The sequence below is a fragment of the Mustela erminea genome, chromosome 9 (assembly GCF_009829155.1).
Source record: "Mustela erminea isolate mMusErm1 chromosome 9, mMusErm1.Pri, whole genome shotgun sequence".
NCBI lineage: Eukaryota > Metazoa > Chordata > Mammalia > Carnivora > Mustelidae > Mustela > Mustela erminea.
The window spans coordinates 42,360,926-42,383,094 of record NC_045622.1 but is presented as its reverse complement, the minus strand read 5'-3'; the positions used below and the strand labels follow the sequence as shown (position 1 = coordinate 42,383,094).

At 37.7% G+C, this 22,169-nt stretch overlaps 1 protein-coding gene and 1 long non-coding RNA gene across 3 annotated transcripts in view; both read right to left on the bottom strand.

Moving 5' to 3' along the window:
• Window positions 1–22,169, bottom strand: part of GRM5 (glutamate metabotropic receptor 5) — a 563,943-nt gene that overhangs the window by 120,327 nt on the left and 421,447 nt on the right. The gene's annotated exons all lie outside the window — the stretch shown is intronic.
• On the bottom strand, window positions 4,735–7,670 carry LOC116599194. Its single transcript, XR_004289273.1, has 2 exons — window positions 7,628–7,670; window positions 4,735–4,808 (listed from the first exon to the last, which is right to left on the bottom strand). It is a non-coding gene; the product is annotated as an uncharacterized LOC116599194 (long non-coding RNA).

The window sequence follows — 22,169 nt, the reverse complement described above, 5'->3', positions numbered from 1 at the left end:
AGGCCAAGCCATCCCTTCCAGTGATCCCTGAATACCCTGACTTGCACTGATTTCTCCTATCCATAGACCTCCATGATTCTTGCTAGTTGAGTCAGTCACACATTCCAGCAATGCTTTAAACCTGAGAGACTTTGTGGCAGAGTGGGTAGCCTGGGGACTGTGGAGTCAGACTGACTGCAGAGACTTGCAGTGTAACTTGTCTGGGCGAAAGTAGTGAACCTCTCCAAGCTTTAGTTTCTATTGAACACAATAGTTGTACTACTATTACCCAACAGAATGATAGGAAGAATAAGTGATAAAACTGTACTTGAGTCTCTCTTCCACAGTGCCTGGTGTATGGAAGCAGTCAATAAATAAAGGTTCCCTCTGCTTTACTTCCACTAGTTAAAAATACCCACTGCTTCCACTGCTACTGCCTGGATCTCAGCCATCATCTCTCATTTTATTACTGCAATAGCCTTCTAATTATCTCCCTGCTTTCTTCTCTGCCCACACTTACCATCTATTCTTAACATGACAGCCAAAGCGATCTTTAAACAAAACAAAACCAAATAAAAAGCCAGTTCAAGTCCTTCCTTTGCCCCAATCCTTTAATGGTTTCATGTTTCACTTGAGTAAAAGCCAAGGTCAATGCTATGCCAACAAAGCTTACAAGATCTACCCCTCTATTACCTATTTGCCATCATCTCCTCCTAGTTTCCTCCAATTAACTCTGCTCCAGCCACACCTGCTTTCCAACTCTTGCCCCTCTCTGGACTTTTGACCTGTAGTTTCACACTGCTGTGGTCATCTTCCCTCCCATCCACCTGCATTACTCCCTCATCTCCACCTGGGATTCATAGAAAATCACTCTCTTAGGAAGGTTGTCTCTGCATGCTCCCTAACATTCCAAATCCTGCTTCCCTACTTTCTTTTTCTCTTAGCAATTATCACCATCTAATGTAATACATAATTTACTTATCTATTTTGTTTTAATTTGTCTTCCCCTAATAAGAATGCAATCTCCGTGAAGGCAGGAAATTTAGTTTACTGTTAGAGCTCTAGCACCTAAAAAAAAAAAAAAAAAAAGGATCTGCACCTAGTAGGCATTCAGTTAAGTATTTTCTGAAGAGATAAAGTATTCAGTTTTAATAGAATATCTTTTATTCTTTTATGTTGATATCCTAAAGTCAAGTACCACATCATATGCTTCCCATGAATTCCACCCCAGTATTACCCAGTGCTGTAAGGGTACACCAATAATTTACCAATGTGAATTATCTCTTAATAGTCAAGCACTTTCACATCATTTTCTCAGTGATCATATCTTTGACAGAAGGCTCTCTTGTCACCTCAGTGCCACATCACAGCTGTGGGGGACAGTAGCTTCTTTATTTAGTACCCATCTGGCCTGGGTGTCAGTTCTCTACAATTTTTAAAGGTTGTGACACTGGCAATTACTGAAATGTCAAAACACTAGGCCATCCATGCAGGCTGTGACAACAACCATCCCACATAGTTACCATGGTGACATGGGTAAACTCATATATAGCATCTGACACTCTGACATAAAATTGAAGATAGCTCTATATATTGGCTCAAGGAATGGCTCCTGTTATAAAGCAGGTACACTAGACTAACACACCTACATTAATATGAAGACTAAGGCCACCAAAACACAGAGGAAATGTGTGTGTGTGTGTGTGTGTGTGTGTGTGTTTCAATGTCATAGTCTAATAATATGCTTTTAAACATCATTCCTAGCCTGGAGATTATTGGAAAATATGTTTACTAATACCACCTGGTGCATTTCATATTCCTTTTCAGAATAATGTAATACAAATACTTATAAAGCAAAACCCAAATTGGTAATTTGGTTACCACAAAGTTTTAATACATTTCTAGAGATCTTTTTATAGGACTTCTACATGCATCATCTTATCTTCATAATGAGTCTAAAATAGAAATATTATCTAAATTGTGTAAGTGACAAGGCAAGGCTAAGTAACCAGCCCACAGTTACAGAGTGAGTGAGTGGTGGAGCTGAACTTAATACAGTTTCCTGCCCACCACAAAGCTCTCCTGCCCACTGCACAGAGACTACTGAGCCATCTGAACAATTAGCACAGAAGGCTGCCTGGGACGCTCAAAGGGGATGAGCTTCAGGATTAAAAAAAAGAGAAAAAAAATCCTATATAATGAATTTCTGCTTGGTTATGGGCATCAAAATTAGAAGAGATAGAAGAGATCAAGAATTTGGTTATTTGCTAGAATTCTCTGAAGCTGAGAGTACGTCGGGCAATATATATTTATATATTTGCACTTGAAAACTTGAAGTATAATTGACATAGATTAAACTACATATATTGAAAGAGGACAATCTAATAAGTTTTCATATATTTATACTTTTGTGAAACCATTACGACAATCGAGATAATGAATGTATCAATCACCTCCAAGAGTTTCCTTATGGACCTTTTTAATCCCTCCCATTCCCAGGCAAACACTGATCAGCTGTCAGTGTAGATTGCTTTACATTTTCTAAGGCTTCAAAGAAATTGAATCATGCAGCATGTACTCTTTCTTTTCCTGGTTTCTTTCACTCAGCATAATTATTTAAAGATCTGCTACGTTGCTAGGTATACCAATAGTTCATTGCTTTCTGGTAATGAATGATATGCCCCTGGACCTACAAGCGATCCAAATCTCCCAGTGCCATTTTTTAAAAAGCCTATCCTTTCTCCACTGAATTGCTTGCTCATCTTTGTTAAAACCAGTTTTCCATATATGTGGGGTCTGTGTCTGAATTCCCCATTGATCTAGGTGCCTGTCTTTATGATGATACTACACTTTTAATTACTCTACTTTTAGACTGAGTTTTAAGATAATGTAGTGTTAACCCGCCAACTTCATTCTTCTTTTTCAGAGTTGTTTTGGGTAATTCAGGTTTTTTCCATTTCTATATAAAATTTTTAATCACTTCATCAATTTCTACTTTAAAAAAAACTGGTAAGTTTTAATTGGAATTCTTTGAATCTATAGATCAGTTTCAGCAGGACTGACACATTAACAGTCTTTTTTTTTTTTTTTAAAGATTTTATTTATTTGACAGAGAGGGGTCACAAGTAGGCAGAGAGGCAGGCAGAGAGAGAGAGGAGAAAGCAGGCTCCCTGCTGAGCAGAGAGCCCGACGCGGGGCTCGATCCTAGGACCCCAGGATCATGACCTGAGCCAAAGGCAGAGGCTTCAACCCACTGAGCCACCCAGGCGCCCCGACACATTAACAGTCTTGACTCTTCTGATATGTGCAAACATTGTCTCTCTCCATTTATTTAAATATTCAAATTTCTGAGCAACATTAGAAATATATGTGTATATATACACAATGGAATACTATGCAGCCATCAAAAGAAATGAAATATTGCCATTTGCGACAACATGGATGGAACTAGAGCGTATCATGCTTAGCGAAATAAGTCAAGCGGAGAAAGACAACTATCATATGATCTCCCTGATATGAGGAAGTGGTGATGCAACATGGGGGCTTAAGTGGGTAGAAGAAGAATCAATGAAACAAGATGGAATTGGGAGGGAGACAAACCATAAGTGACTCTTAATCTCACAAAACAAACTGAGGGTTGCTGGGGGGAGGGAGGTTGGGAGAAGGGGGTGGGGTTATGGACATTGGGGAGGGTATGTGCTTTGGTGAGTGCTGTGAAGTGTGTAAACCTGGTGATTCACAGACCTGTACTCCTGGGGATAAAAATATATGTTTATAAAAAATAAAAAATTAAAAAAAATATATGTGTATGTATATAAAATATATATGTTTTCAACATAAAGATTTGGATATTTGTTGCCAGATTTACCCTTAAGTATTTAATATCTATTTTTAAGATTTTATTTATTTATTTATATGACAGAGATCACAAGTAGGCAGGCAGAGAGGGAAAGAGGAGGAAGCAGGCTCGCCTCCAAGCAGAGAGCCCGATGTGGGGCTTGATCCCAGGACTCTGGGATCATGACCTGAGCCGAAGGCAGAGGCTTTAGCCCACTGAGCCACCCAGGCGCCCTGAGTATTTAATATTTTAATATTATGTTAAATGGTACTAATTTTTACTTCACTTTCTAATTGTTTACTGTTATTATATAGAAATACCATAGATTTTTATTTATGTTTCAAGTTTTTATTTAAATTTTAATTAGTTAACAGGCAGTGTAGTATTTGTTTCAGGAGTAGAATTTTGTGATTCATCACTTGTATATAACACCCCCGGCTCATCATAAGTGTTCTCCTTAATACCCATCACTCATTTAGTGCATCTTCCTGCCAACTTTCCCCCTCACCAGCAACACTGTTTTTCTCTATAGTTAAGAGCCCCTTATGGTTTCTACCCTTTTTTCCCCTTTTCTCTTACGTTCATCTGTTTTGTCTCTTAAATTCAACATATAAGAGAAATCATATGGTATTTAACTTTCTCTGACTGACTTACTTTGCTTAGCATAATAACTCTAGTTCCTTCCACATCATTACAAATGGCAAGATTTCATTCTTTTTGATTGTTGAATAATATTCCATCATATATATATATATATATATATATATATATATATATATATATCCCTCACATCACATCTTCTTTATCCATTGATCAGTTGAGTTGATGGACATCTGTGTTCTTTCCATAATTTGGCTATTGTTGATAATGCTGCTTTAAACACTGCGCATATGTGACCCTTTGAATCAGTATTTTTATATCCTATGGAAAAATACCTACTAGTACAATTGCTGTGTCATAAGGTAGTTCTATTTTCAACTTTTTGAGGAACCTTCCACCAATGGTGTAAGAGGGTTCCCTTTTCTCCACATCCTCCCCAACACCTGTTGTTTCCTGTGTTGTTAATTTTAACCATTCTGACAGGTGTGAGGTGGTATCTCATCATGGATTTGATTTGTATTTCCCTGATGATGAGTGATGCTGAGCATCTTTTTATGTGTCTGTTAGTTATCTGGATGTCTACTTTGGAAAAAATGTCTATGTCTTCTGCCCATTTCTTGACTGAATTATTTCTTTTTTGGGTGATTTTGATATGTTCTTTATAGATTTCCGGACACCAAACCATTGTCAGTTATGTCATTTGCAAATATCTTCTTCCATTCTGAATGTTGCCTTATAGTTTTGTTGATTGTTTCTTTTGCTGTGCAGAGCTTCTGATTTTGATGAAGTTCCAATAGTTTATTTTTGCTTTTGTTTCCCTTGCCTTAGGAGACATATCTTGAAAAATGTTGCTACAGCCCACATCAGAGAGGTTACTGCTTGCGTTTTGTTCTAGGAATTTATGGTTTCAGATCTCACATTTAGGTCTCAACCATTTTGAGCTTATTTTTGTATATGGTGTAAGAAAGTGGTCCAGTTTTATGCTGCATGTTGCTGTCCAGTTTTCCCAGCACCATCTGTTGAAAAGACTCTCTTTTTCCCATTGGATATTCTTTCCTGCTTTATCAGAGATTAACTAATCTACTAATTAACCATACAGTTGTGGGTTCAATAAATACAATAGATTTTTACACATTAATCTTGTATATTACAAACTTAATAAATTCACTAGAACTTTTTGAAGATCCCACTGGATTTTCTAGGTAGTGATTATGTCATTTGTCAATAAAGACAGTTTTACTTCATCATTTCAAATATGGAGATTTTTATTTCTTTACTTTAGTTGCGATAGTCTAGTTTCATTGACAGAAACTGGTGGTAAGAGCCAAACTTCTTATTACCTGATCATATGGGGAAATTTTACTAGGTTGAGGAAGTGCTGTCTATTCCTAGTTTGCTGACAATTTTATCATAAATTAATATTAGATTTTGGCACTTAACCATTTTGTAGATAAGTTTTTAATACAATAAATCACACTGGCCAATTTTTGAATATTAAATCAAACTTACATTTTGGGATAAACCTTACTTTGCCATGACATAGTGTATTTTTTACAACTAATTGGATATAATTTGTTAAAATTTTCTTCAAAATATTTACACTAATATTTCTGAGGTATATAGTTCTTTTCTTGTGATATCTTGGTCTGGTTTTATAACAGGGTAATGTTGGTCACATTGATTGAATTGGGAATTATTTCTGCCTTAATTTTCTGGTGGAGTTTATGTTAGAATTTCTATGAATTCTTTCTTAAATATTTAGTAGTGATTCTCAAATGAAGTCATCTGATCCATAGTTTTCTTTGTGGGAAAAATTTTAACTACAAATTTAATTTCTATAATAGATATAGGACTATTCAGGTTGTCTATTCTTTAGAGATCTTAGGTAGTTTACGCATTTTTTAAAAGATTTTATTTATTTATTTAACAAAGAGATACACAGCAAGAGAAGGAACACTAGCAGGGAGAGTGGGAAAGGAAGAGGCAGGCTTCTCGCTGAACAGGGAGCCTGATGCGGGGCTCTGTCCCAGGACCCTGGGATCATGACCTAACGAAGGCAGACACTTAACAACTGAGCCTAGTTTGTGCTCCTAGTTTGTGCATTTCAAGGAATTTTTCTGTTTTTTTTTTTTTTAAGATTTTTTAAATTTATTTGACAGAAATCCGAAGTAGGCAGAGAGGCAGGCAGAGAGAGAGGGGGAAGCAGGTTCCCTGCTGAGCAGAGAGCCCGACGTGGGGCTTGATCCCAGGACCCTGAGATCATGACCTGAGCCGAAGGCAGAGGCTTAACCCACTGAGCCACCCAGGCGCCCCAGAATTTTTCTGTTTTATCTAAGTTGACGAATTTATTGGATAGAATTGATTTAAAAAACATAACCTTATTTTCCTTTTTGTATTTGTTGACTCTGCAGTGATGTTCTACAACTCTCATTCCTGATATTTGTAATTTATTTTTCTTTATTTTCCTAATCAATCTCTTTTTTCAATTGTATTGATCTTTTAAAAGAACCAGACTTTAGTTTGATTGGTTTTCTCTATTGTATTTCTGGTTTGTATTACATTGATTTTCTTTTCTTTTTTTAAAAATTTTTAATTTTTTATTAACATATAATGTATTATTAGCCCCAGGGGTATAGGTCTGTGAATCACCAGGTTTACGTACTTCATAGAACTCACCATAGCACATACCTTCTCTAATGTCTATAACCCAACCATCCTTTCCCAACCCCCTGCCTCCCGGCAACCCTCAGTTTGTTTTCTGAGACTAAGAGTCTCTTATGGTTTGTCTCCCTCCTGATCCCATCTTGTTTCATTTGTCCCTTCCCTACCCGCCCCCCCCCCCACTTTGCCTCTCAACTTCCTCATATCAGGGAGATCGTATGATAATTGTCTTTCTCTGATTGACTTATTTTGCTCAACATAATATCCTCTAGTTCCATCCACGTCATCGCAAATGGCAAGAGTTCATTTCTTTTGATGGCTGCATAGTATTCCATTGTATATATATATATATATCACCTCTTCTTTATCCATTCATCTATTGATGGACATCTAGGTTCTTTCCATAGTTTGGCTATTGTGGACATTGCTGCTATAAACGTTTGGGTGCATGTGGCCCTTTGGATCACTACATTTGTATCTTTAGGGTAAATACCCAGTAGTTTGATTGCTGGGTCATAGGGTAGCTCTATTTTCAACTTTTTGAGGAACCTCCATGCTGTTTTCCAGAGTGGCTGCACCAGCTTGCATTCCCACCAACAGTGTAGGAGGGTTCCCCTTTCTTTACATCCTTGCCAGCATCTGTCGTTTCTTGACTTGCTAATTTTAGCCATTCTGACTGGTGTGATGTGGTATCTCATTGTGTATTTCCCTGATGCTGAGTGATATGGAGCACTTTTTCATGTATCTCTGTTGTCCACTTGGAGTTGTCTTTGCAGAAATGTCTGTTCACGTCCTCTGCCCATTTCTAGGTTGGATTATTTGTTCTTTGGGTGTTAAGTTTGATAAGTTCTTTATAGATTTTGGATACTAGCCTTTTAGCGATATTTCGTTTGCAAATACCTTCTCCCATTCTGTCAGTTGTCTTTTGTTTTTGTTGACTGTTTCCTTTGCTGTGCAAAAGCTTTTGATCTTGATGAAGTCCCAATTGTTCATTTTTGTCCTTGCTTCCCTTGCCTTTGGCTATGTTTCTAGGAGGAAGTTGCTGTGGCTGAGGTCGAAGAGATTGCTGCCCGTGTTCTCCTCAAGGATTTGGATGGATTGAGGTCTTTCTTACATTGAGGTCTTTCAACCATTTGGAGTCTATTTTTATGTGTGGTGTAAGGAAATGGTCCAGTTTCATTTTTCTGCATGTGGCTGTCCAATTTCCCAACACCGTTAGTTGAAGAGACTGTCTTGTTTCCATTGGAAACAAGTTCCTGCTTTAAGATTAGTTGACCATAGAGTTGAGGGTCTATTTCTGGGCTCTCTATTCTGTTCCACTGATCTATTTGTCTGTTTTTGTGCCAGTACCATACTGTCTCGATGATGACAGCTTTGTAATAAAGCTTAAAGTCTGGAATTGTAATGCCACCAACTTCGGCTTTCTTTTTCAACATTCCTCTGGCTATTTGAGGTCTTTTCTGGCTCTATATAAATTTTAGGATTATTTGTTCCATTCTTTGAAAAAAAAACGGATGGCATTTTGATAAGGATTGCATTAAACGTGTAGATTGCTTTAGGTAGCATAGACATTTTCACAATATTTGTTCTTCCAATCCAGGAGCATGGAACATTTTTTCCATTTCTTTGTGTCTTCCTCAGTTTCTTTCATGAGTGCTTTATAGTTTTCTGAGTACAGATTCTTTGCCTCTTTCATTAGGTTTAATCCTAGGTATCTTATGGTTTTGGGTGCAATTGTAAATGGGATTGACTCCTTAATTTCTCTTTCTTCTGTCTTGTTGTTGGTGTATAGAAATGCAACTGATTTCTGTGCACTACTTTTATATCCTGACACTTACTGAACTCCTGTATGAGTTCTGGCAGATTTGGAGTGGAGTCTTTTGGGTTTTTCACATGAAGTATCATATCATCTGCAAAGAGTGATATTTTGGCTTCTTTGCTGATTTGGATGCCTTTAACTTCTTTTTGTTGTCTGATTGCTGAGGCTAGGACTTCTATTACTATGTTGAATACCAGTGGTGATAATGGAAATCCCTGCCATGTTCCTGACCATAGCGGAAAAGATCTCAGTTTTTCTCCACTAAGAATGATATTCGCTGTGGGTTTTTATAGATGGCTTTGATGATACTGAGGTATGTACCCTCTATCCCTACACTCTGAAGAGTTTTGATCAAGAAAGGATGCTGTACTTTGTAAAATGCTTTTCCAGAATCTATGGAGAGTATCCTATGTTTCTTGTTTTTTCTTTTATTCATGTATTATATCACACTGATTGATTTGCAGATGTTGAACCAACCTTGCAGCCCTGGAATAAATCCCACTTGGTCATGGTGAATAATCCTTTTAATGTACTATTGGATCCTATTGGCTAGTATTTTGGTGAGAATTTTCACATCTGTGTTCATCAAGGATATTGGTCTATAGTTTTCTTTTTTGATGGAGTCTTTGTCTGGTTTTGGGATCAAGGTAATGCTGGCCTCATAAAATGAGTTTTGTGGTTTTCCTTCCATTTCTAGTTTTTGGAACAGTTTCAGGAGAATAGGAATTAGTTCTTTAAATGTTTGGTAGAATTCCCCTGGGAAGATGTCTGGTCCTGGGCTCTTGTTTGTTGGGAAATTTCTGATGACTGCTTCAATCTCCTTACTGGTTATGGGTCTGTTCAGGTTTTCTATTTCATCCTGGTTCAGTTGTGGTAGTTCATATGTCTCTAGGAATGCATCCATTTCTTCCAGATTATCAAATTTGCTGGTGTATAGTTGCTCATAATATGTTCTTATAATTGTTTGTATTTCTTTGGTGTTGGCTGTGATCTCTCCTCTTCATTCATGATTTTATTTATTTGGGTCCTTTCTCTTTTCTTTTTGATAAGTCTGGCCAGGGGTTTATCAATCTTATTAATTCTTTCAAAGAACCAGCTTCTAGTTTCATTGATTTGTTCTATTGTTTTTTTGGTTTCTATTTCATTGATTTCTGCTCTAATGTTTATTATTTCTCTTCTCCTGCTGGGTTTAGGCTTTGTTTGTTTTTCTTTCTCCAGCTCCTTTAAGTGTAGGCTTAGGTTGTGTACTTGAGACTTTTCTTGTTTCTTGAGAAAGGCTTGTATTGCTTTTTATTTTTCCTCTCAGGACTGTCTTTGCTGTGTCCCACAGATTTTAAACAGTTGTGTTTTCATTTTCATTTGTTTCCATGAATTTTTTCAATTCTTCTTTAATTTCCTGGTTGACCCATTCATTCTTTAGTAGGATGCTATTTAGCCTCCATGTATTTCTGTTCTTTCTAAATTTCCTCCTGTGATTGAGTTCTAGCTTCAGAGAATTGTGGTCTGAAAATATGCAGGGAATGATCCCAATATATTGGTACTGGTTGAGACCTGATTTGTGGCCCAGGGTGTGATCTATTCTGGAGAACGTTCCATGTGTAACAGAGAAGAATGTGTGTTCTGTTGCTTTGGGAGGGAATGTTCTGAATATATCTGTGAGATCCCTCTGGTCCAGTGTGTCATTTAAGGCCTTTATTTTCTTGTTGATCTTTTGCTTGAGTGATCTGTCCATTTCAGTGAGGGGGTGTTTAAAGTTCCCTACTATTATTGTATTATTGTTGATGTGTTTCTTCAATTTTGTTATTAATTGGTTTATATAGTTGGCTGCTCCCATGTTAGGGGCATAGATATTTAAAATTGTTAGATCTTCTTGTTGGACAACCCTTTGAGTATGATATAGTGTCCTTCCTCATCTCTTATTATAGTCTTTGGCTTAAAATCTAATTTATCTGATATAAGGATTGCCACCCCAGCTTTCTTTTGATGTCCATTAGCATGGTAAATTGTTTTCTACCCCCTCACTTTAAATCTGGAGGTGTCTTTGGGTCTAAAATGAGTTTCTTCTAGAGAGCATATGGATGGGTTTTGTTTTTTTATCCATTCTGATACCCTGTGTCTTTTGATTGGAGCATTTAGCTGATTTACAGTCAGGTAACTATTGAGAGATGTGAATTTCATGCCATTGTATTGCCAGTAAGGTGACTGTTACTGTATATTGTCTCTGTTCCTTTCTGGCCTACTACTTTTAGGCTCTCTCTTTGCATAGAGGAGCCCTTTCAATATTTCCTGTAGAGCTAGTTTGGTGTTTACAGACTCTTTTGGTTTTTGTTTGTCCTGAAAGCTTTTTATCTCTCCTTCTATTTTCAATGATAACCTAGCTGGATATAGTATTCTTGGCTGCATATTTTTCTCATTTAGGACTCTGAATATATCATGCCAGTTCTTTCTGCCCTGCCAGGTCTCCGTGGATAAGTCTGCTGCCAATCTGATATTTTTACCATTGTATGTTACAGACTTCTTGTCCCAGGCTGCTTTCAGGATTTTCTCTTTGTCACTTAGACTTATAAGTCTTACTATTAGATGATGGGGTGTAGACCTATCCTTACTGATTTTGAGGGGGATTCTCTGAGCCTCCTGGATTTTGATGCTTGTTCCCTTTGCCATATTAGGGAAATTCTCTACAATAATTCACTCCAGTATACTTTCTACCCCCCCCCTTTCTTTTTCTTCTGGAATCTCAATTGTTCTAATATTGTTTCATCTTATGGTATAATTTATCTTTCAAATTCTCCCCTCATGGTCCTGTAGTTTTTTTCTCTCTTTTGCCCAGCTTCTTTATTCTCTGTCATTTGGTCTTCTGTATCACTGATTCTCTCCTCTGCCTCCTTTATCCTAGCAGTAAGAGCCTCCATTTTTGATTGCACCTCATTAATAGTTTTTTTAAATTTCAGCTTGGTTAGATTTTAGTTCTTTTATTCCTCCAGAAAGGGTTTTTATTTCATCAGACAGTGTTTCTCTACTATCTTCCATGCCTTTTTTGAGCCAGCTAGTGCCTTGAGAATCGTCATTCTGAATCCTAGATCTGACATTATTACCAAAGTCCATATTGATTAGGTCCCTAGTTTTTGGTAATGACTCTTATTCTTTTTGTTGTTGTTGTTGTGAGTTTTTCCGCCTTGTCATTTTATCCAGATAAGAATATATGAATGAGGGAATAAAATACTAAAATGGTGGAAAAGACCCCAGAAAAATGTGTGTTAACCAAATCAGAAGAGACCCCAAATCATGGGAAGAATAAAGGGGTAAAAAGAAGTTAAAAAAAAAAAAAAGCCTGGTGAATAGAACAGAGACACCCCGGGGCACCTGGGTGGCTCAGTGGGTTAAAGCCTCTGCCTTCAACTCAGGTCATGATCCCAGGGTCTTGGGATCGAGCCCCACATCAGGCTCTCTGCTCAGCAGGGAGCCTGCTTCCTCCTTCTCTCTCCCTCTTTCTTCTCTCTCTTTCTCTCTCTGCTTTTCTGCCTACTTGTGATCTCTGTCTGTCAAATAAATAAATAAATAAAATCTTAAGAAAAAGAAAAAAGAACAGAGCCACCCATTTGGTTTTGGGAGTATTTTGGTCTCTTAAAAGAACCTACTTTCCAAATTTTTAAAGAAAAAAAATTAAAAAAATATATATATACACACACACACACAAATAAGGGTAATCATGATGAAGGGATGGAATATTACTGTAAAGATGAAAATTTTTAAAAAATTCCAAAAAAGGAGTTGATAAGTTGGTTGGGAAAAAAAAGAAAAAGAAAGTGGAGAGAATTTGCTCAGGCTGGAGATTAGAACAAAACCTGTGCTAGATTTAGGGTATATTTTTATCTATTAGAAGAAGTTGTATCCCAAAATTCTTTAGGAAAAAAAAAATCCTATGTGTATACAAAAGATAAAGTTAGATACAATGAAGGATAAAATATGACTATAATAATAAATGTTCAAAAATATTTTTTTCATGAAAGTTATTGTTAAGATAAACTAGTTAAAAAAGGATAAAAGAGGAAAGAGTAAAAGTTAAACAAATTAGAATAAGAAAAAAATTAGAAAAATTTAATTAACTTTCTAAGGCTAAAGAATCATGGGCAAAAAGCCATGAATTCCACACTTTGCTTTCCCCTCCTCTGGAATTCCGCTGTTCTCCTTGATCAGTGAGCTTGATCTGGGCTGGATTTCTTGCTGATCTTTTGGGGTAGGGGCCTGTTGTAGTGATTCTCAAGTGTCTTTGCCCGAGGTGAAATTCTACTGCCTTGCCAGGGGCCAGGCTAAGTAATCTGCTCGAGTTCACTCTAGGGAGCTTTTGTTCCCTGAACGCTTTCTATAAAGTTCTGGAGAAAGGGAATGAAAATGGCAGCCTTCCAAGCTCTGGCCCAGAGGAGCCCAGAGCTCAGGCCCCCACTCCTCAGTGCACCCCTGGAGAAAAGCAGTCAATTACTCCCATCTCGCCGCTCTCCGGCAGTGCTCCGAGCTCACCTGGCCTGTGACTGAGAGTTTCTGTCTCTGGCACACAGCCCCATTTGGAGTCTCTAAACCGAGCAGATCCTTGAGCTCTTTCAAGGGTGTCTCCTCGGATCTTCTGGGGTCCCTTCTCAAAGAGCAGTTGTCTGACTATGCCACTGATTACAGTTTAAGGTAACCGGAAGCTGAGACCTCACTGTTTGGCTCTGTCTCTGTAGCCGGCTTCCCCACTCTAATACCTGCGAGCTCTGTGACACTCAGACACCCCTGATCCTTCTTTGACCCCCGTAGGACCTGAGACCATGCTGTCCTTGTGAGGGCTCCACCCCTGCTTAGCCTCTGGAGCAATGTCCCCCAGTGGAGCAGACTTCTAAAAGTTCTGATTTTGTGCTCCATTGCTCCGCCGTTTGCTGGGAGCCCCCCACCCCACCCCACCCCGCCGCAGTCTATCTTCCCTTTGCTTCTGATTCACTTCTGCAGGTCCTAGCTTTCAGAAAGTGGTTGACTTTCTGTTTCTAGAATTGCTGCTCTTTTCTTTGATCTCCTGTTGGATTTGTAGGCGTTCAGAATGGCTTGATAACTATCTAGCTGAACTCCTGCTACCTGATGTCCTCTCAGCCTGCTACTCCTCTGCCACCTTGACTCCTCTTTCTACATTGATTTTCACAATGGTCAATTACTTCCTTTCTTCTACTTACTTTGAGTTTAATTTGCTCTTCTTTTCCAGATTTCTTAAGGTAGATCTCCAGTCATTAACTTGAGATATTTTTCTTTCCTGATGTAGTAAGTTAATGCTATAAAATTTCCCCTGAGTGTTGTTTTAGCCCTCTAAAATGTAAGTTTTTCTAGTTATACAGCTGTAGACAGACACTGTTCCTTGTCCCATATGGGTGGCATACTGTTCTCTCTAATCTTATGGCTCCTTCCCAGGTCTGAAGTATTATCCTTATATGTGGGCAGTAGTCAATACTCAGTTGCATACTCAAGATGGAGCCTCTGCTGATCTCCAGAGTTCTTACTTCCTGTACCTCTCTTTGTTTCTGTGCTCTGAGATCTCTAGCTTCTTTGGTTTCTCTGAGCTCACAATTCCATCTTCTTAACTCAGAGGGCTCACCTCATTTATTTCCTCTTTCTTAAGAATAACCATTCTTCATCTCTTGATATCCAATGTCTTGAAAACTATTGTTTTATATATTTTGTCTTGTTTTGTTTTAGTTGCTTTTTTAAGAAGGAAATTAAATCCAGTCTTTGTTACTTCACCTTTGCTAGAAGCAACACTTCTCCCATCACATCTTCAAGTGTGTTCCCATAAATCATCATACTTAAGCCTCTCTCGAGTCCTCTGTCAGTTAGATATCCAGTTTTAATACTCATCTCATCTCACACATGAGAAAATGGAGATTCAGAGACACCTAATAGTGGCTAAAGGTTGAATTTTTTAATATAGATTTTCTGGGTGTAAATCTAATGTTTGTTACAGTGCACCTGTATATCTTAGGTGACTGAGTCACCAAGCTTGTCTGGTCTCTCTTTGCTTTATCTTAAATATCTTTAATACATCATGCGTTCCATTTCCAGTGTCTTAAGAGTCTGAGCACGTTGACAGTTGACAGTTTCTAAGGCAAGGGTTTCTTCTGGGGATCTCTTTGAGTATTTTTTGATGGTAGCTACTCATCATGAAGAATTATATACACTGACACTTACTTGGATGGATAATTACTCTTATTTCTTAAACTCTGGAATTCAAATAAGAAATATGACAGATTATGTTTCTTAAAAAATTGATATGTTAATATCTGGGGCCTTGATCTGGCTCTATGTTCCCTTTCTTTAAAGCAGAGTCCAAGATGGTGAAATTTTTCCCTCCTGGCAATGAAAAGTATCAAAATGTAACAAATCCAATAATTGAATTAAGCCAAAACTGACACATCAAATTCTAATTAACTTAATTCTTTGGCTGATATAAAGACAGAAATGGGCTTCTGCTTAGCAGATTTCATCACACACTCTATGATAATGTGATCAAATTTCTTTTTCAATATATGGTTATTAAATTGTCCTAGTATAGTCTTTCCTGAAGTATGGTGATAACAAATGTCGTATCAGATGAGTTCATAGTAAAACAAAACAACAACAGAGGAGATGCTGAATTAAAGAAAGGTATTTACTTTTTTTTTACAATGGGATTTGTCCTTTTCTAACATGTAGGTATACATTATGAATCTCTAAAAAATGGATACAGAATATAATAACTCAATATATGCAACCCTGGAATCCTTTTTTCACATTGGATTAGTTTTCAAGTGCTATCTTGGATATGTAGAACAAGGATGAGAAATATCTAATCTAGGCACTGGTATGGAATTTCATTTATTTGGCCATTGTGATGCCTCTACTAGATCTCAACTTCTCTTTTCTAGATAATTATTTCCTCTCAATGTACTATTCCAGGTTTTCTCATTATGTTTTCAGACAGAGATGATGAAGTGTTTTGAACAATGTCTAAACAACAAATAAGGTTTTTTTTTCCCACCTTAAGATTTATTTATTGGGGCACCTGGGTGGCTCAGTTAGTTAGGTGTCTGACTCTTGATTTTGGCTCAGATCAAGGGCTCAGGATTGTGATATTGAGCTCTGCCTCTGGCTCCACACTGGATATGGAGCCTTCTTGATATTCTCTCTCTCCCTCCTCTCTTTCTCCCTCTTTCTGTCTCTCTCTCTCTCCCTCTCTTATCTCTCTCCCTCTCTTAAAAATTATTTATTTATTTATTAGAAAGATATTGAGACAGAGTGAGTGCCCATAACACGGGAGGGGCAGAGGGAGAGAGAGAAAATCCTCAAGTAGAACCCTTGGTAAGTATGGAGTCCAATGTGGGGCTCCATCCCAGGACCCTGAGATCATGACCTCAGCTGAAATCGAATCAGCTGCTTAACTGAAGCAAACAAGATGGCAAAAAAAAAAAAAAAAATCTCTGATGCATAAAGAAGTATCCTTTAACTAACCCACCTCAAATACTTATGACACATATTCATCAGACAAAATGTGGACACCTTGACTGGAAACTTGCTGTAATAATAAGGGAAAAGAGCTAACTCCAAGCTTGTGAAATTAACCTTTTTGAATACAGGAAGTGCTTTTAATGTAAAAAAAATTTCACACACCATAAATGCGAATTGTACTATTAGTGTCTTTTATATAGAAAATGCGTAATGGCAATAAGCTACCATGATTTGAGCAATTTAAAATTAATTTGTAATTTGTTAACTGTAACAGCTTGTGCATGAAAATAAGGTACTTAGGTCTACAAACACACACATGTTCACAGAGTATATGCAAGGCACTGTTCAGCTCACTGATAGTACTAAACCACATAAGAATTCCAGATCCAGGCAACAAACCAACAGTGAGTAGCCATGGGACTTGCAGCCCACAGATTGGGATCCACTGTTCTAGATCCTCTAGCCATTGTAACACTACTTGGGTCTAAGGGAAATGAAGTCACATTCACTTAACAATATTTATCACATTCTTGCTCTATATAAGGCATCATGCTAGGAATTTGGAAAACACAGATGAGTAAGACAGTTCCTCTCCTTGAGAAATTTATAATTTAATGGAGACAGATGGACATAAAATGTTTACATACTGGTGTAACAATGTGAAAAATCTATTTATACATTAGTGTAATATAGCGGAAAAAATGATATTGCTGTAGCTGCTTTATCTCCTCTGAGGATGGCATTGTGTTTTCTCTGGAGTAAATGGCTTTCTGTTTGGCAATGTAACTTTAGCAGCAGCTTTGTACTCAAAAAGTGAGCAACCCTTCCCCCAAGGGTAGAATTTTGAAAGAGACAAGAAAACAAAGAAACAGTTCAACAGCTATACCTATGAAATGGAGAGATATTTACTGTGACAAATAAAAATATTGAGAGGAAAGGGGTAAGGGTTCTAGAGAAAGAAAGGGAGAGGAATCAAGCAACATAGTGGCAGAAATCTGGTGGGAGTGGGTGTGTATGGGGGAGAGTATTGTGAGAAATTTGGACTGGAAGGAATGTTAGGCAAGATATAGTGGCAACAGGAAATTTATTTGGAGGTGGGGTAGTTAAAGTGAACTCATTAAATCAGAAATGGAACACAGAGAAGTGCAAAAATCTTAACTATGCATCAATTTTTTTTTTTCAAAAGAAACACATCCTAGTGATCATCACTGGCTCAAGAAACAGCACATCACTAGAGCCCCAGAAATGCCCTCTTGGCCAAAGGACTTTTATGTTGATCTGAACCCATTTTTCTCATCTTCATTTTATTGATAATAGTTTGGCATAGACGGAAATGCTCATGTGAGAGGTGACTTGGTGGCTTAAAAATAAAGGGAGTGGAGTACTACATTTAATATCTGGATTGGTATGTAACAAAAAGAAGACAAAAGGCATAGGAAGTGACCTGAGGAAAAGTAGAGTTTTTTTTGAGAACTGGATACTGAAGTCATCCAAAACCGTGAGAATATAAGCTCAGTGGAATTGACAGATATCTTGAGGAAAGTCTTTCACTGAGCAAACCATATGTGCAAAAGTTCAGGGACCTAGGTAGGCATGCCACTCTAAACTGGACAAGCACAATCTGTGAAGTGTTTGAAGCATAGAGTTCTTGGGCTTAAGGAATAGAAGATGAGATCTGAAAAACATATATGGTGAATTTGAAGAATTTTGGGGCAAAGAGGTGGTATTCTTTTTACAGATACAGGAGAACCATGGAAGATCATTAAGAATGGCAGTAACAAGGATGAGATTCATTCTTTAAATGGACTCCTTTGGGGCTAGTTGTCAACATAAAATGGAAGAGGAAGAAGCTGGTATCAATAAGAAGATTAGATAGGAAGATTATTCTAATATGTGAGGTGAGGGATCATGAAGAACCAAATCACAGCATGGTCATGGTATAAAGATGTGAATTCAGCCAGCAATGAAGAACAGAAAACAGATGTGGAAAATGTTCAAACAGTAGAATTAATGTGTTGGAGACTACGGCATGGTTGGAGTCGAGGACCAAACCAGGCCCTGACTTGTGTCTCCTTCAAAGTCCAGACACCTTGACAAGGTTAAGGACAGGGAAAGTTGAGTGCACCAAGAAAGAGTCTGTGCTATGTGTAGTGCGCTTGCCTACGTGACTTCCCACACACTCTCCCTACAGTAGGGAACAATGTGGCCAGGGTCCTGAATTCTTAGTTAGTCCTTGTTGTTCTGTACCTCCCATAACTCACTCCCTGGTTGATTGTCTTGCTAATGGCTTTAGCCGAAACTACCTGGCATCACGAGGTTTGCTTGTAATAAATGTAAACTTGTTATAGAAACTTGTGGTCATCTGGCTATGTACTGATGTATTACTCCTCCTATTGTGGTCTGCCTTATAAATGCTTGTAAGATGTGGAATAAAATTGGCACTGTTGGACATCATCTTCATTGTCCCTCCTGTCTCCATCTCTTTGTCTCTTAATTTCCTTTCACCATCCTCTTAGCCCTCATGGTTTCCCTGGTCGATTCATCGCGCTGGCCGCGACATTAATGGTATTTGGTCACCAGTTGGCTGAGAGGGTGCTAGAAGCGAACAGGAAAGGACCCCTTATCCCTGCATCTTGGGAGACTGGGTAGATGGGTATATCATTTACTCAAACTGGAGATGCTAAAAGGAGGAGCTCAAAGTTTGGGGCTGTGGTTGCAAAAGTTATAATGAGGTGAGTTCTGGGTATATAAGTTTGAGGTGCCCTCAGGACATCCAGGTAAGAATGTTTGTGTGTTAGTGTCATAAATGACACCTCCAGAAGCTACTGGAAGTGACAGGGAGAAATCACAGAAAGGAGACAGTAAATGAATGTCAGTGGGTGACAGTGTAACTGTAAAGGAAATGGGTCCTGAAATTGGTTCAAAAATAGAATAGCATACAGTTACTAGAAAACAGTTTTAATTTATTTCTCCATAGCTTTTATTACTGGGTTGCTTAAATAAACAATTTGAAAAGTTAAACTATATTCTTCATACTTTTAATTTATTATCATTATTAACCATTTCATTTATAATTCAAGTCTAACATAATTGTCCAATTTAAGTAAAACTTACTGAAATTGGGCTCACTGTTAATAGCATATAAACCTAGATTCTGTCAAAACCACATAGTTAAAACACTGAAGAGTTATACTAATATTTTGATTTAAGTTTTTAAATGCTTAAAAATAAAACAAAAACTAAAAAAAGTATAAGTATTTTGGACATTATAAACTGCAGGTTTCACTTATATATCCAAACTGGGATTGCAGGGGTAGTGACGATTAAGAATACAAAATAAAAGAGGAGACTTTGGTGTTGGGTAGGATGGAGAAGAAAGCAAATGAAAATTCTTTTACTGTATAACTTTAATAGGCCAAAGAAATGCAAAATTAAGAAAAATTAAAGGCAGTGAAGATGGATGGACAAAACAAAGACAGGATGAATGAACAAAGAGGAGACCTATGAAAGTGGGTAGGTGTCACGCACTGCTTTCTCATCTGAGGGAATCTGCAAGTTGTGGACCAGGCTGCCAATCTAGTTTGGTCTGAATGAAGGGACCTTAGTTTACTAGGGCAGCCATAACAAAGTACCAGAAACTAGGTGGCTTAAAACAACACAAATTCATTCTCTTGTAGTTCTGGAGTCTGGAAGTCAGAAATCAATGTGTTTATAGGGCTGAGCTTCCTCTAGACTCTTGGTAGTATCCTCTCTTGCCTCTTCCTAGCCTCTGGTGGTGGCCTTTGACTTTTGGCATTCCTTGTCCTTGTGTTGCATCACTCAAGTTTCTGCCTTTGTCTTCCTCTGCTACTCTCCCTGTGTCTCTCTGTCTCTGTGTCCCTTCTCCTCTTTGGAGGTGACAAGAGACCACCCTATTCTAGTGTCTCCACCTACTAACTAATTACATCTGTGATGATGCTATTTTTCAATGAAGTTACCTTCTGAGGTTCTGGGGAAGGGCATGAAGTGTGGCTGGGGGAAGGAGAGGTATAACTCCACACTGTACATGACACTTCTGGAAAAAAGAGAAAACAGAAGTACTTTTCGATATTGAAATGATCTGGTATCTCAGTTTATAAACGATAGGAGCCTTAAGTGCATGATAGCTATTTTCCCTTGTGATTCATTTGCTGATTCCGGAGGCTGCATGGAGGCTTAATAATTTGAAGAGGAAAACTGAAATCTCACATTGTTTTATATTATCTGAAAGAAAAGCCCCACCTGAGGAAAAGAAACTGCTCAAACTTCAATTATTCCTTTCCTCCAATGCATGCCAAGTTTAGAAAAGTATGGTACAGGAGGCTGGAGAGCAAAGCTCAAAAATAGTAAAAAATCTGATTAAATCAGTCAGCCAGGGCATGGGATACACTAGGCTCTCAGTGGAAATTCCATGTCAGTTGTCCCTTAAAGACATTTTTAAACCAAAAGTTGACTCCTTCTGTCTTATATTATAACTTACCTCATCTCAATTTCTTTGAATCTGGAAAAAGCAAACCATCACAGGGGAGAAAATAATATAAAATTCAATCTGATGGTATTTTATTCTCAATGTCTAGCACAAAAGAAAACATATGGTAGATGTATCAAGAAGCACAACATGTAAACAATATGAAAAATAAGTCAATAGAAGAAGACTGACAGAAGATCCAGATGTTAGGATTAGAAAAAAGGTGCCATAAAATAGTTATAACAATCTGTTCAAGGAAATAAGACAAGTGATTGAAAAAAGTAGACAAGAAACAGTATTTCAGCAGAAAACTGAGGACTATGAAAAGAAAGAAAATGGACATTCTGTGACTGTAAAACACCATATCTGAAATTTAAAAAACTTATTTTGGTTAACAGCTGACTAGACATAGGTGGAAATATGATTGGAATAATCAGAGACAGAATAATAGAAAAGAATCAAATTGAAGTATGGAGAAGGAAAAGATAGGGAAGAAAGCCCAGAGAAAAAGTCACTTCTATGACACAGCCAAATAAGCTAATATTTGTGTATTTGAGCACAAGAAGGAACAGAGAGAGAAAAATGTGACAGAGGAATATTTCAGGAAATAATGGCTGGGAAATTTTCAAAGCTGACACAGGTCTTTCCTCCACAGGTTTAAGAAGTTCCTGAAACCTGAACAATGAAATATATATCTCATCATAGTCAACTAAAAACTTAAAAAAAAATCTTAAAAGCCTAGAAAAAAGACACATTGCCATCAAGGAAACAACATCAAGAATGGTGGCTAAATTTTCAATGAAATCATGGAATTCAGAAAACAAAATGGAATGTTGTTTTCAAAGAAAAAATTAACTGAAGAAGACCTGACAATACAGAATGCTATACTTTGTGAATACATTTTTCAAAAATTAAGGTGAAATATAGATATTCTTAAGATAAAAAAGCTGATAGGGTATCTGGGTGGCTCAGTGGGTTAAGCCTCTGCCTTCGGCTCGGGTCATGATATCAGGGTCCTGGGGTCAAGTTCCCGCATTGGGCTCTCTGCTTGGCAGGGAGCCTGCTTCTCCCTGCCGCCCCCCGCACCTGCCTCTCTGCCTACTTGTGATCTCTGTCTGTCAAATAAATAAACAAAATCTTAAAAATAAAATCTATAAAAAAAGAAAAAAGCTGATAAATTTGTTGGCAGTAGACCTACATTATAAGAAATATTAAAAGAAATTCTTTAGGCTGAAAAAAAATCACAGGCGAAAGCAAGGAAGTACAAGAAGGAATGAAGAACA